The following is a 14,994-nucleotide window of genomic DNA, read 5'->3' as shown; positions in this document are numbered from 1 at the left end:
TGATCCCCAGGATGAGACCATATCAGTGTGATTAAGGTAATCTTGCTGGACAATTAAATGACTGGAGAAGAAGCTAATCAAAAGTGGGCTTTTAATATAGTCCCCTGAAAGCAAAAATATTTCCAAGGCCATAAAAGTGCTAAATATATTGTCTCTATCCCCCATATACCTTGGTTAGAGTAAAAGATTGGAAACAGTAGGAAGTCTCCAAGGCTATTTTCAACTAATTGGCACTAATAATTATATGCATTTACAATTTTAACAATAGCAAATAAAAGTGCAAAGCTACGGTACTAAAGAATTCTTATGCAGCACTTTACGGGAGTCGTTTTCTCCTGAATTGCCAAAGAATAGGGGCCAAAAAATTAATAACCCAGAAAAAAAGTTAATTATAAACAAAGTCCTACTAATACAAATTTTAGTGGGCTATCTGGGTAAAAGGAGGCAGGCTGAGCTCTAAACAATACAAGTGAAACCAATGACTATGAGAGTAAGGTGGAAGAAGAGGCAGGATGCTGATGATGAGATCCAAAAGATGAGAGTTATTCCTATAGAATCAGTTTACTGATTCAAAGAAAAAATATTCTGGCAAAATTCACAAGAAATGGGAAATCAGTGAATTGTTGCTCATGGTTTTATTCTTTTCTTTCTTTGCTTTTTTTTTTTTTTTTTTTTTTTTTTGAATGGAGTTTTGCTCTTGTTGCCCTTTTTGCCCAGGCTGGAGTGCAGTGGTGTGATCTCAGCTTACTGCAACCTCTGCCTCCTGGAATCCAGTAATTCTCCTTCCTTAGCCTCTTGAGTAGCTGGGAATTATAGGCACCCACCACCATGCCCAGCTGTCCTTTTGTATTTTCAGTGGAGAGGGGGTTTTACCATGTTGGCCAGGCTGATCTTGAACCTCTGACCTCAAGTGATCCACCTGCCTTGGCTTTCCCAAAATGCTGGGATTACAGGTATGAGACACCAAGCCCAGACCAATGTTTTTATTTCTAATGTAAGTGCATTATAGCATGTATTTGTCTGTATTACTGAAATTCCCATATTGGAGACTATTAAAACCAATATTTAAGTAAGCAAATGCATACTATGTGCTGTCCTATTGTTCATAGGCTTTAGAAATTGCAGATGAATGGCTGCAGTTGCCCGTTAAACACACTGATGATTAACTTTAGTTGTGCATACACTCAGATCTATCTTTGGAGGTGGAACATTTTAAGTCTTGAGCATAATATCAATTTAGAATACACTCTTTAACAGAAATTCTGAAACAAAACACAGTAACTTCTTAATCATTGCAAAACAGCTACCTTCTTTAGATTGTAGCTGATTTTTAAGAATTGAATTAACTTGTTTACTAAAAGATTTGTATTTAAAAATAAAGTCAGAGTTACTGGCCTTCTCTAATCTATGTTTCTTGAACTCTCTGTGTAAGGATCACTTCCTGGGATATCTCATTCATGAAGAAAGGATTCAATCCCAAGATTTCAGATTCAGAAATCTCCCTGTTTGATTACAAACACCTGCTGCTTCTTGTTTTCTTGCTCATGTACTTCCATTTTGACTCTTCATTATGAACTCTCTCTCCCTGGCTTCTTTATATACCTTCAGATAGAAGTTTCATCGGCTTCTATTTGTAGACTGGAGCCCCCTCCAATTATTTGCTCCTTTTCCCCTTGTTCTCCACAGTTTACCACCTTTTCTTCCATGAATTGTGCCAGGTCAGAGATAACCAGGTCCACACATGTTTGTGTCTTTCCACAATGTCAGACTTTTATTGATGCTATTTCAAACACAAAAGCTACAAGCTACATGGAGCTCCCAAGGAGGCAATTCCTCCTTGACTTCCAGTTCACTCAGCAGTCAGAGCCACCGGCACAGAGGCTCAAGCCATTCTGCAAGTCAGTCCATACTGAAAACCATACGTAATAGCAGAGTTAATCAATATACAAATATATAGACTAAACATTCCACAACAAACAAGGTAACACTTAACCTCAAGAGAAAGGGGATAGGAAAAAGGGTTAGTGATCCCAGGCCAAGGAGAGCAGCATGCATAACAACAATCTCCTGGTCTGGGCCAGGCATTCTGAGAGTCATGCAAGAAACAGTCTTTGATGTGGGCAGAGCCTTTGATGGCAGATGTTGAGAGGCTTATCATGAATCAAAACAAGACAGTGTCAGTTAAGACAACCATTTTGAGCTGCTGAAGTCCTTCTCTTTTTATGGCCACTAGGCCCCCCAGTGAGAAGTGCTATGGAAGAGTGTGCTTATTTATGTCCTCATCTGATAGGATGAAGTCTTTATTTATTAAGCAAAGCATCTGGTCCTGGTGGCAAAGTTCCCTATGAAACGTAAGATAGAACCTGTTTCTAAGATGAAGTTACTTATGTCAAAGATGTGTATACACTTTCTAAGAAAATTGCATCTCTTTCACGTGAGTTCCTTTGACTTCTGCTCTGTCTTTGGGAACCTTCCAGTATCCTCCTTCATAAAGCAAATTCTTCTGCTTATTTCTTAAGGCCCATGACTCCATGACTCCCCAGAACCCTCTTCTTTTCATTATTCTCATGCCTTCAAGTTGTTCCTTTCTTTCCAAATACGATTGAATCTCCTGCCCTAAAAGGATGATATGATTATGTTCCTGCAGTCATAAATTCATTGTCCAACTGAAACAAATTCATTGTGTATCTGTATCTCACATCTATTACTCTCAGAAGAATCACATACACTTTTCAGTCTACATGTACTTTTCATAAGTCATTACTGCAACAGGATTTTTTTTTAATTCAACCTAAATGTCTTAATTTCTTGAACTTACTTTACATTCAGTAGCAAAGAAGGATGTGATAGGACTCACTATAATTTGGACAAATCTCTGAAACAATAGGTTGATCACAAAGTCTAACCATATGCAACTGCTCGAAAAGGAAAATGAAGCTGCAAAGGCCCCAACCAAGAAGATATGGAGAAATCCAGAGACCAGAAGTCAAGACAAGCCTATAAGGGCTAATTCCTTAATTTCCTAGTGTCTAATTTTTAGGAGGATCAACTGAAAACTAAGTTTTTTTTAAAGAGTCTTAAAATATTTAATACAAAAATTATTTAAACTTAATATTTAACACATAAAATTCTGTGAGTCTTTGCAAAGATTTCTGAAAAATAAAAATATTGAAATAGCCATTGGCTGATTATCAACAAAGGCAGACATGAATCCATTAAGACATAATGTTTGATGTTTTTTATATTTGCATATTTTCTTTTAACAGAGCAAATTAAAGTTCAATTAAAATAAAATTTCTTTTTCATTTCAAAAATTATTTTTCACAGCACATTAAGAACATTTTTCTAGCTTACATTGCTCATTAAAAAAATACTAGAAAACCTAAAAAGAAATTGAAACATAAAGTAATATATTATCTGTAAAAAGACCTTTCTTTATTCAGATGATTTCTGACCAATGATAACATATGTTAGGGAAGCTTTGACATTATGTGATAACAGTTTACTCTGACACTTTATAAAACAACCAGATCTCTCCTATTAGACTTCAGCAATGTGGATGGAGCCTCCTATCCATGAGTCTTCTGTTCTTGGAAGAATATGTAGAGTACCCCAGACACATTTTTTTTTTTCATCTCATTCAGCACCATCCAAATTAGTGAGTGTCTTTGTTGTTGCCACATGCAGAAACACTCTTCAGGCATATGCCTCAAGTAGTTATTTGCTGTTTTGAAAGACAGAGTGATGTAGGTGTTCAGGTCTTTAGTTTTTACTCTAAGGACAACCACCAAATTAGCTCTTACATGACCTTCAAATATAAAAATTTTACAAAATTATAACAGGTACCCAAAGTTCTCACAGTGTCTTTTCTTACCCATCTGTCATCCTTCAGAAAGTTACTAAACATAATACCTTTCCACATTTTAGCTTTAAATATATTATTCTAAAATATTTTAAGCTCTAGGTGATCTATCCATGAAGCAAATGTATAAATCCTTTATTTTTAAAGAATCAAACTGTTAGTTTTAAATTAGAATGACTGTATAAATTCAGCTGAAATAATTACTCTCATCCAGAGTGCCAATATCACAAGCACAGAGGTAAAATAAGGTGTAGACTTTGAGACTGAATGTTCAGAATCACTATCCTTGTTTCGGAAAAGTATGAAAAGTCTTATTTTATTGCAGACACTCCTAATGTAAAAATATTTTTTTCTTAATTAGTAGGCTTCTAAATTCTTTACATTGTTTAGAGTAGCAATACTGACTGCACATATGTTAACATAGCTGCCAGATGATGGCTGTTCCAGGACACTCCCCCAGTGTGTAGAAATAGGGTAGGAGAGAGAGAAGGACCAATGCAGAACTGACAGTCCTGATAGGAGCAGATGGTAGTGAATACGCAAAAAGCTTTTTAATACATACAAATTCCTTATTCCAAGCAATTGTATGGGGACTTCCTCCATGCCAGAGTTTTCGAAGCTAATTGCCTTTGTATCTGCTGCCATAACTGTGTTATTCCAAGGGGAAAGCAGGGAGTGGGGGGACAGAAGATAACATTGTGTGAACTTTTTGGCACTCTACTATTTACTTTTCAACTGTCTATTAATTATGTAATCTCATAGTTCATAGATTTCAGAAAGTGCAGCCAGGAATAGATCGGATGCCCTTTGGTCTAGAGAGTGGAAAAAAAGAGAATGGGGAATGGTAAAGTTTAGAAATGACTATGTTTAATTTCATTAGAAAACAATAAAATCAAACTCAGTGTTGGAAGAAAGGCTAACTTGACCAAAAAAAAAAAAAAAATTAGTTTATTCAAAGAAAAGGTAGGAGAGATTGAAGGTTGCTCCTGTACCTGGTTGAGAGTTTCTGAAGACATATTCTTCCTGTACATTTCATATAGGAAAGGTTTCATTTCCACAGGTCATTTTTAAAGCACTTGCTGTCCATCATTTTTACTTACAGAGCACCCATTGTATGCTGATTGGAAACTATAAAGGATGGAAAACACACCATGTATTAGGGTTTTCCAGAGAAACAAATGAATTGTGTGTGCACATGCAGAGAGAGAGAGAGAGAGACAGGAGAGAAAAGAATTGCATTATGTGATTGTGAAGGCTGCAAGTCCAAATTCTGCAGAGTAGACTAAATTGGTACGCTGGCCCAGGGAAGAGTTGATTTATGTTGTAGATTGAGTCTGAAGACCACCTGGAGGAGGACAGCATTCTCTCTTCCTTGGGGATCTCAGTATTTGTTCTCTTAAAATCTTCAACTTGTTAGATAAGTCCCACTCAAATTATGGAGGGTTATCTGCTTTTATTCAATGTCTACAGATGTACATGTTTATCTTATTTTAAAAATATCTTTACAGCAATATCTAGACTGGTGTTTGACTAAATATTTGTTTGCCATTCCATAAAGTTAACACATGAAATTAATCATTACTTAACTTACTCAATTAACTAAAAATGGAATAAATTTCCATAAAGATACTCCTCAAGGGCCCATTTCACATCCCTAGACATAAAAATGTCCATCCACAGGGAAGATCTGCTTAGGAATACTAAACTTTATTAATCCAGTTTCCTAGGGACATTATTTAAATAATTTATTTTTAAAAATAAAAATTCTGAATTATCGAAAAATTAATCAGTTTTTCTCCTGATATTCAAAAATATCTTTTTCAACACACTTCTTAGTTGTACAGAATTGACTTAAAAGCAAATGATTTTGCTGTTTCATAAACTTTGGGACTTTCAAAGACCTGGATAGCCTGAGGCTCAATATTTTAGTTCTGGTTATTTAAAAAGTGATTATGACTGGTATGATGTGTGTGGAAGAGGTAGAGGGAAGAGAAGAAACAAATAGATTTCCTAGTTATTTCAATTCATGTCACTGACTGAAAATGTCATTGGGTGTAATACAATAAAAATTTCTATCTCTGGAAATTCTGATTGAGAAAGAAAGAATTCTATGTACCTTTAACTACAAATGTGTAAATAATAAATATAAAAGTGCAATTTATTTTATGTGCTGCTTCATTGTTGACAAAATGGGTTATCTAGTTACAATTTGCTCATTTGGCCTCACCAAGCTTTTTTAAGCCAGGCAGGGCAGCTACTGTTGGATCCCTGCTTCAGAATTGGCAGCTGAGGGTGAGAGCAATCATGAAACTTGCTTTTAGCCACTTAGCTGGTAAGCAGCAAAAACAGGATTTAAATCATGTTTATCTCATTCTAAATTCAAAGAGACTTGAAGGCTGGTCAGCTACATATTAAGCTCCAGGTATGTTCCTCGCTTTCTTCATCTATTGAATGGGAATAAAATAACACATCACAGAATTGTTTTGAAAACTATGTAAGGTAGAGCAGGAAAAGTTTTAAGTGCAGTAATTGGCCAAGGGAAAATATTCTATTCTTGCTATTCTTTGGAATTCTTAATTGGCAATAACCACAACTTTGTCCATGAGCCACTGAACCCCAGCATCTAAAGAAGAGACTCCTTGTTCTGCACTATGGGTTTGCTCAACTGCAGGGATCCCCAACTGTGAAGAATACAACGTATTCAGTGTGAAAGGTAGCCCTTGGAGTTGAACGGTCCCTGGTTATTATGGCAGTACAGAAGCAGCTGCCACTTTACTGTCAATAGCCAAAATGTTAGTAAAGGTAAGAATAGAAGCTCAGAAAGAAAGGAACTGGGAGAGAGGTGGTCAATTGAAGCAACACCCACTAAGGCTGAGTACTTTAAGGTATCTTGTTGCTGATAGCAAGGAGAGCTATGTGAGGCCAAATTTTGTAATATTCTTTACCCAACACACCCTAGTGATATGATGTCTTCCATGTACCTCATTCTTATATCTTTATATGAATTTAGAGTTGGACGATTATAAGCAAAGTTAAATGTTTCATTACTTAAAACTTGTGGGTAGGTAAATAAATCATATTAAACCTTATTTTCTGACAAATGACTTTATAATCACATATTTTAAATGGAAGGTAAATGTATCCACTTGGTATATAGAGAAACTGAGAAATACAGAACTTAATTAGATTGCACTTAGATTTACAAATCAGTGAAAACCCCAGAATAAAATTCAATAGTTTTTTTATTTATATTGTCTATTCAAAGAATCAAATGGCATCACTTGCATTTCAGAAAGAACAGTAGATCAACCTAAATTTCCTTCTCAAACCCTAGATAATATAAATCTAGTATTCCAAAATTAAAAGAGCATCTTAGATTAAAATATCAATATAACTGTCTTCAGAGGAATCAAATAAAACATTAAATCTAAAAGAAGTTTGTTTATACTGACAGGCTTAGTGAAAAATATCAGTTTGTTTAAGCAATAAACCCGTGAAAATCAAGTTGCCAGACACAAATGCTTATAGGCAACATTATCTATTATTATGGTCCCAAACAAATATTGATGATAGCAAGACAATACATCTTGAACATGTAAGACAATTATTTGCCATTCTATTTTTTTCTACTACCTTTTTTAAAACATACTTTTCAATAGCAACACATGAGGAAGACTGACTGCTGAGAAAGAGATCATTATTAATTTAGAACTTCCTGATTCACTGAGCAGCTAAAAATTCTTGCCATTCCTTTACTTTTTTTTAGTGAAGTATCTTAAATGTGTTTAGCTTTGAGCATAGTCAATGAAAGGAAAAGATGTTCAATTCTAGCTTCTGGCTTATGGTGGGTTCTTTCAGAAGCTACACTGTGAGATTAAGATTTATGTGCAAGTAATCAGGGTGATAATCCCAGGAGGGTGAAGTGAGACATGAAAGGGAAAGAAGCCTAGGAAGTCAAAATAGGGTGCTTAATAAGCAAACTACCATTGTGGAACCTAGGTTAGGTGCTTTTGATAGATAGTGAGAAATATCCCCAATGCTTTTACAGTGGGAGGGGAGAGAGAGCTGGGGTATTTATGCACCAATTCCTATTTGTTATTTGTGGTCTGCTGATGGTTAGGGGTCTTGGGGGTTAACTCCCTGGCACTTTCAGTCTACCCTGCCTCAAGACTCTGCAGCCATTAAACAGCCTTTGGAATAAAACCTGAAAATATTTGCCTTCTCAAGGCATTGAGTGCCAAAGGGATAGTTTGAAAACTCACAATGCCTGTTATCAGTTATTAGTCCCAGATATAGACTGGATTCATAAATTTCATGTGCCATCAGTCTTTGACACTTCTGGTACACAGTCTCTCTTCTGTTTACCTAAGTGGTAGCCTAGGAAAGGAATTCTTAATTACCTTGATAGAATCATATGAGATATACAGCATTAACATAAGATTGATAAGCATTCAGGCATCAAAATTTGAAAATTTTAAAGTTTCAAACTTTTTACTATACTAAATAAAACTAAAAGTTATTCTTTAAAATACTTGTTTGATTACCTGAATTGGTATTTAGTGAAACAGCGAGGTTAGAATGACAGGTTGTGTTCTGAAATGCTTATAAACAAGAGTCCATTTTACCTTTACCAAAAACTAGTGTCCTTTTTATGAAAAAAAAATTTTGTAGTTTATATATCAAAAGTGTGGAGAGTCACTGGTAAAGGCAATAATTCCTCAGTATAGTCTCTCTGAGTCACATACTTGCAAAGAATCTGTCATGCAAAAAACCATGACTTGAAGCAAATTCTATTTTTGTGGAAAAGTTTAACTTTTAGGAGAAATTTAGTTAGACATCAGATGGAGTAATTTTCAGAGGGCAGGCAATTATCAAGATTTCAAATAGCATTCAAAATGGGAAAAGATGACCATGATATACTACATGCTAGTTTAAAATTGGTCATAGAGAAGTACAGCACATTATAATTTTTAGTCACTTGGAAGAACAAAGAAAAAATATATGCACTTAATAATATTTAACAACATTTCTCAAAGAAGAATTTGTTGAAATTTTTTAAGATGTTCCAGAGATCCTGTAACAATGGACAGCATGTATTTTGGTATTATTTATGAAACAGAATCAGAGTGGAATTTGTTCAAGAGACCATCATTAGGAAAGATACTAAATATTAATTCAAAACTTTGAAAATTTAGTACTATGTTAAGAAAATGCACTTGCCCTTACAGAGTTTAATTCATGTGCAGATGTCAGTATATGCATATCAAAATTTAAGTGATTGTAAAAGCATCAGACAACTGTCTCTAAATTATTTGGAAATGACAGTTTGAGACAATAAGTGCTAGACGTTCATAGGAAGGCCTTATTACTAGTGATGACTGTGGAAAAGAAGAAGACTGAACTGTACCTGAAAAGTTGGTAAAGCTTAGATAAGGTCAATCATGAGGTTAAGGTCAATCATGAGATTAAGGTCAAAAGAAAACAAATCAGTGGGTATATAGGCCTTAAAAAAGTACTACTTAAAACAGCATCTCACATAATGATTATTGATATAGTAGATATTTAATGACACAATATTTCATATCTCAGTATTATTTTTAAGCATTTTAACAGTCATTGAAAGGGCAGAGCCATGAGTTTGAGATCCATTTTAGACATATAATGCAACTCTGCATTCTGTTTAATATTTATATCAATCCTTCTCAAGTATCAGGCTGTAGGTCACCCATTAAAGGATTTAATGCTACCATATTTTGAAAAGTGTTTCTTAGAGACACTTAGGAGAAAAAAAAAAGTCCTCGTTAAAGGCAACTGTAAATAATCTTTAACCTGCATTATTAAAGGCTTAATTTTCAAGTCAATCCAGATTGTGGTTCCTCTGAGAAAAAAAGTGAATAAATTACATAGACAACAATAAAAACCTTGGCCCCTTTATCACTGATTTTGCCTTTTTAATAAGAAGCAGTGGATAATTTTTTTTTATGTTTAGGGACATTAGTTTGCTATCTAGACAATATATATTGAGCAAAATTATCTCAAAAGGAATAATACCTAAATATCATATATTCATTATTTTCTAGATGTCATACCAAAAATGTCCCTGAAATCTTCCTTGATAACTTGAGTTATTTGACACCATAAATATAGCTAAAATTTAATGGGGTTTACAAATTAGGTACCAGGAACATTTTTAATGATATGCTGCATCTATATTCCCATTTATTCCTTACAATTACCTTATGAGGTATTATCTCTATTTTAAAAATGAGGAAAAATTATCAAAAGGCTAAGAAATATACCCAAGGTTTTAAAGATAATAAAGATTGAACACAGGATGTTTGAGAAACATGCCTGCCTATTTATGAAAGTTAATGTTATTAACTTTATTATAATTAATTTTGTCTGGCTTTGTCCTATCATCAATTAATCTGACAAAATCTTCAACAATCATCATATATATTATCCACAATGTATCGTCTCTATCAGAAAATGTTCACCGTTTTCCTTCTCTTGTTCTGATTCTCCTGCGGCTGAGGCCTCTAGTACCTGTGAAGCCTCAAAAGGGCTCTTAACATGACCATTGCTGATGCTGTTTATCATTAGGATTAAATCTAAATGAAGCTATCCTGTCTGAACATATTGTCACACTATAACACATTAGTGGAATTAGTGACACGCTATGTACCACCCAACACTCTACTCTGGATGCCACTACATTCATTACTGGGTACTAAACCAGCTACTAGGACGTGTTGCTACAGGACAAATGGTCCTAGTAATATTACTCGCTGCCAAGCACTTAAATCATGATATATTCTGTGACTAACTGAAGAAAATTTCTGTTTTTTATGTTAGTCTTGTGTTGGCTCCAAAGCAATAAATTTTGTAGACCTTAGTACCTCAAAGGAATTTATATACAAATAGCACTCTTTTTCCCACTTTATTCTAAGTTCCAGGGTACATATGCAGGTTTGTTATATAGGTAAATGATGTGTCACAGGGACTTGGTATACAGACTATATTATCATCCAGGTAATAAGCATAGTATCTGATATGTAGTTTTTTTAAATTCTCTCCTTCCTCCCGCCCTCCATCTTCAAGTAGGCCCCAGTGTCTGTTGTTCCTTTTTTTTGTGTCCACATGTAGTCAGTGTTCAGCTCCCACTTATAGGTGAGAACTTGCAATATCTGGTTTTCTGTTTCTACATTATTTCACTAAGCAAAATGGCCCCCAGCTCCATACATATTACTGCGAAGGACATTATCTTGTTCTTTTTAATTACTGCATAGTCTTTCATGGCATATATGTACCATATTTTCTTTATCCAGTCTTCCATTGATGGGCATTTAGGTTGATTCCATGTCTTTAAGGTTGTGAATAGTGCTGCAATGAACATGCATGTGCATGTGTCTTTATGGTAGAATGATTTATTTTCTTTTGGTTATATGAGTGATAATGGAATTGCTGGATCAAATGGTAGTTCTGTTTTCCATTCTTTGAAAAATTCCCACACTACTTTCCACAAGACCTGCACTTTACATTCTTACCAGCAGTGTATGAGCATTCCCTTTCCTCTGCAACCTCACCAGTATCTGTTATTTCCTGATTTCTTTTTTTTTTTTTTTTTGAGAAGTAGTCTCGCTCTTGTTACTCAGGCTAGAGTGCAATGCTACGATCTCCCCTCACTATGTCCGCCTTCCGGGTTTGAGCGATTCTTCTGTCTCAGCCTCCCTAGTAGCTGGGATTACAGGTGCCCACCACCATGCCCAGCTAATTTTTTGTATTTTTAGTAGAGATGGGGTTTCACCATGTTGGCCAGGCTAGTCTTCAACACCTGACCTCAGGTGATCTACCTGCCTGTGCCTCTCAAAATGCAACGATTACAAATGTGAGCCACCACACCCGGCCTTCCTGACTTTTCAATAATGACCATTCTCACTGGTGTGAGAAGGTGTATCTCATTGTGAGAAAGTGTATTTCATTTGTATTTCTCTAATGATTAGTGATGTTCGACATTTTTTCACAGGTTTCTTTGCCATGTGTATGCCATCTTTTGAAAAATGTCTGTCCATGTCCTTTGCCCACTTTTCAATGAGGTAGTTTGTTTTTTCCTTGTTAATTTGTTATAGATTCTGAAAATTAGACTTTGTCAGATGCACAGGCTGCAAATATTTTCTCCCATTCTTTAAGTTTTCTGTTTAGTCTGTGGATAGTTTATTTTGCTGAAAAATGCATTCTTAATATAGGCTTGAACCAGAACCTATGTGTACTGGGCTGGAGGGAGCCAAACTGATGTGACTGACACAGCACTGATTTCAAAATTGTCTCCTCTTTTTCAGAGACTTGAGCACATAACTTCTCAAGCATGAGTTTTTTTCCTCACAGGCTTTTCAGTTCCCGTGCACCTGAAACTCCAGTATTGGACATTATATAGATTCCCAAATACACTGAAAGATATAGAAATTAGACAAGTTCAATGGAGAAAATGTGCAACTATCGTATAATTCACCTTCATTTTTGAAATATATTTTTATCTGGGCATAAAATTTCTAGTAAAATCTAGAAATTTACTTTATTTTGTTTCCTTGAACTAAAACCGCTTCACTGTTATTAGGCTTGAATTGTTTCAAATGGAAAGTCTTCAATTATTCTTATCTTTATTCCACTGTACATGCGTCTTTTATTCTATGGCTGTTTTTATGTTCTATAGATATTTTTATGTTCTATGGCCTGGGTGACAGAGCGAGACTCTGTCTCAACAAATAAATAAATAAGAGAAATTTAAATGGCAATTCAGTAGCTCTGGGTCTATTCAGTCAAAGAACTTGTAAGGTATCTAAGAGAGGGCTTTATATTATAATTTTAAAAATCTAGATTATAGGTGATGGAGACATCTATCTATCTATTGGAAGACAAAACAAGAAGAGGAATATCAGAAAGTAGCTCTTGGTGGAAGCTGACCATTTACCTCTCATTGATTATACAAATTACATCACCACAATTATTGAATGACTGCATGGCTCTGAAATATGTATGTGAAAATCCAGTTTCTAGTCTCTGCCAAGTAAATCAAAATAGCTACTTGATAAAAGAATAACATGCTTTATCAAAACAGTATTCTATTTGGCCTGTGGGTACCCTTTAATAAAAGAGCAAATTTGAAACATGATTTTTAAATTCAATTTTAGATATTTTACCTCTGAATAATTTATTAACTAAAATCACTTTTGCCTTACTTTTCTAACTTGTACTATTTCTTTGTATATTAGAAGCATAATAAAAACTGATAGATTTAATATCCATTGACATTTTTCTATTAGTTCTGTCATTTAGATTCTAGAAGCTGTTCAAATGCACATCACTAGTTAGTATTCATTGTTACTAAATTTCTTTAAATAGTCAAGTAAGAGGACATTGTTGTTCAGTTGGGACCACAAGAGTACACCACCACACCCAACTAAATTCTTTTTTTTTTTTTTAATTGTATTTTAGGTTTTCGTTTTGGGGTACATGTGAAGAACATGCAAGATAGTTGCATAGGTTCACACGTGGCAGTGTGATTTCCTGCCTTCCTCCCCTTCACGTATATCTGGTATTTCTCCCCATGCTATCTTTCCCCAACTTCCCACCCCCCCTACTGTCCCTTCCCTATTCCCCCTAACAGATCCCAGTGTGTAGTGCTCCCTTCCCTGTGTCCATGTGTTCGCATTGTTCAACACCCACCTATGAGTAAGAACATGCAGTGCTTCATTTTCTGTTCTTGTGTCAGTTCGCTGAGAATAATGGTGTCCAGGTTCATCCATGTCCATACAAAGGACACGAACTCATCATTCTTGATGGCTGCATGATATTCCATGGTGTATATGTGCCACATTTTCCCTGTCCAGTCTATCATCGATGGGCATTTGGGTTGGTTCTTAGCTATTGTAAACAGTGCTGCAATGAACATTCGTGTGCATGTGTCTTTATAGTAGAATGATTTATAATCCTCTGGCTGTATACCCAGTAATGGGATTGCTGCGTCAAATGGAATTTCTATTTCTAGGTCCTTGAGGAATCACCACACTGTCTTCCACAATGGTTGAAATAATTTACACTCCCACCAGCAGTGTAAAAGTGTTCTTATTTCTCCACATCCTCTCCAGCATCTGTTGTCTCCAGACTTTTTAATGATCACCATTCTAACTGGCATGAGATGGTATCTCAATGTAGTTTTGATTTGCATTTCTCTGATGACCAGTGATGACGAGCATTTTTTAATGTTTTTTGGCCTGATGTGTGTCTTCTTTTGTAAAGTGTCTGTTCATATCCTTTGCCCACTTTTAAATGGACTTTTTTGTTTTGTTCTTGTAATTCTGTTTTGGTTCCTTGTAAATTCTGGATATCAGCCCTTTGTCAAATGGGTAAACTGCAAAAATTTTTTCCCATTCTGTTGGTTGCCGATTGACACTAATGACTGTTTCTTTTGCTGTGCAGAAGCTGTGGAGTTTGATTAGGTCCTATTTGTCTATTTTGGCTTTTGTTGCCAATGCTTTTTGGTGTTTTAGTCATGAAGTCCTTGCCTACTCCTATGTCCTGAATGGTTTTGCCTAGATTTTCTTCTAGGGTTTTTATGGTGTTCAGTCTTATGTTTAAGTCTTTAATCCATCTGGAGTTAATTTTAGTGTAAGGTGTCAGGAAGGGGTTCAATTTCTGCTTTCTGCACATAGCTAGCCAGTTTTCCCAATGCCATTTATTAAACAGGGAATCCTTTCTCCATGGCTTATGTTAGGTTTGTCAAAGATCAAATGGTTGTAGATATGTTGTGTTGCCTCTAAGGCCTCTGTTCTGTTCCATTGGTCTATATCTCTGTTTTGGTACAAGTACCATGCTGTTTTGATTACTGTAGCCTTGTAATATAGTTTGAAGTCCAGTAGTGTGATGCCTTTGGCTGTGTTCTTTTTGCTTAGAATTGACTTGGCTATGCAGGCTCTCTTTTGGCTCCATATAAAGTTTAAAGTGGTTTTTACCAGTTCTGTGAAGAAGGTCATTGGTAGCTTGATGGGGATAGTGTTGAATCTATAAATCACTTTGGGCAGTATGGCCATTTTCACGATATTGATTCTTTCTAACCTTGAGCATGTAATGTTTCT

At 35.4% G+C, this 14,994-nt stretch overlaps 1 long non-coding RNA gene across 11 annotated transcripts in view; it reads right to left on the bottom strand.

The window, feature by feature from the left end:
* LOC128931612 (uncharacterized) overlaps positions 1 to 14,994 on the bottom strand; it is a 522,921-nt gene that overhangs the window by 202,873 nt on the left and 305,054 nt on the right. Inside the window, exons 4-5 of one of the 11 annotated variants that reach the window (XR_013533455.1) lie at positions 4,855 to 4,990; positions 1,745 to 3,724 (exon numbers count right to left, since the gene is read on the bottom strand). The exons of the other annotated variants lie outside the window; for them this stretch is intronic. This is a non-coding gene — a long non-coding RNA (uncharacterized LOC128931612). Of the gene's footprint in view, positions 1 to 1,744; positions 3,725 to 4,854; positions 4,991 to 14,994 lie in introns of those variants that run through there. 11 annotated transcript variants of the gene reach the window in all.

This window comes from Callithrix jacchus, chromosome 3 (genome assembly GCF_049354715.1).
Source record: "Callithrix jacchus isolate 240 chromosome 3, calJac240_pri, whole genome shotgun sequence".
In the NCBI taxonomy this organism is placed as follows: Eukaryota; Metazoa; Chordata; class Mammalia; order Primates; family Cebidae; genus Callithrix; species Callithrix jacchus.
The sequence above is the reverse complement of the archived record's forward strand: the minus strand, read 5'-3'. Positions and strand labels throughout refer to the sequence as shown.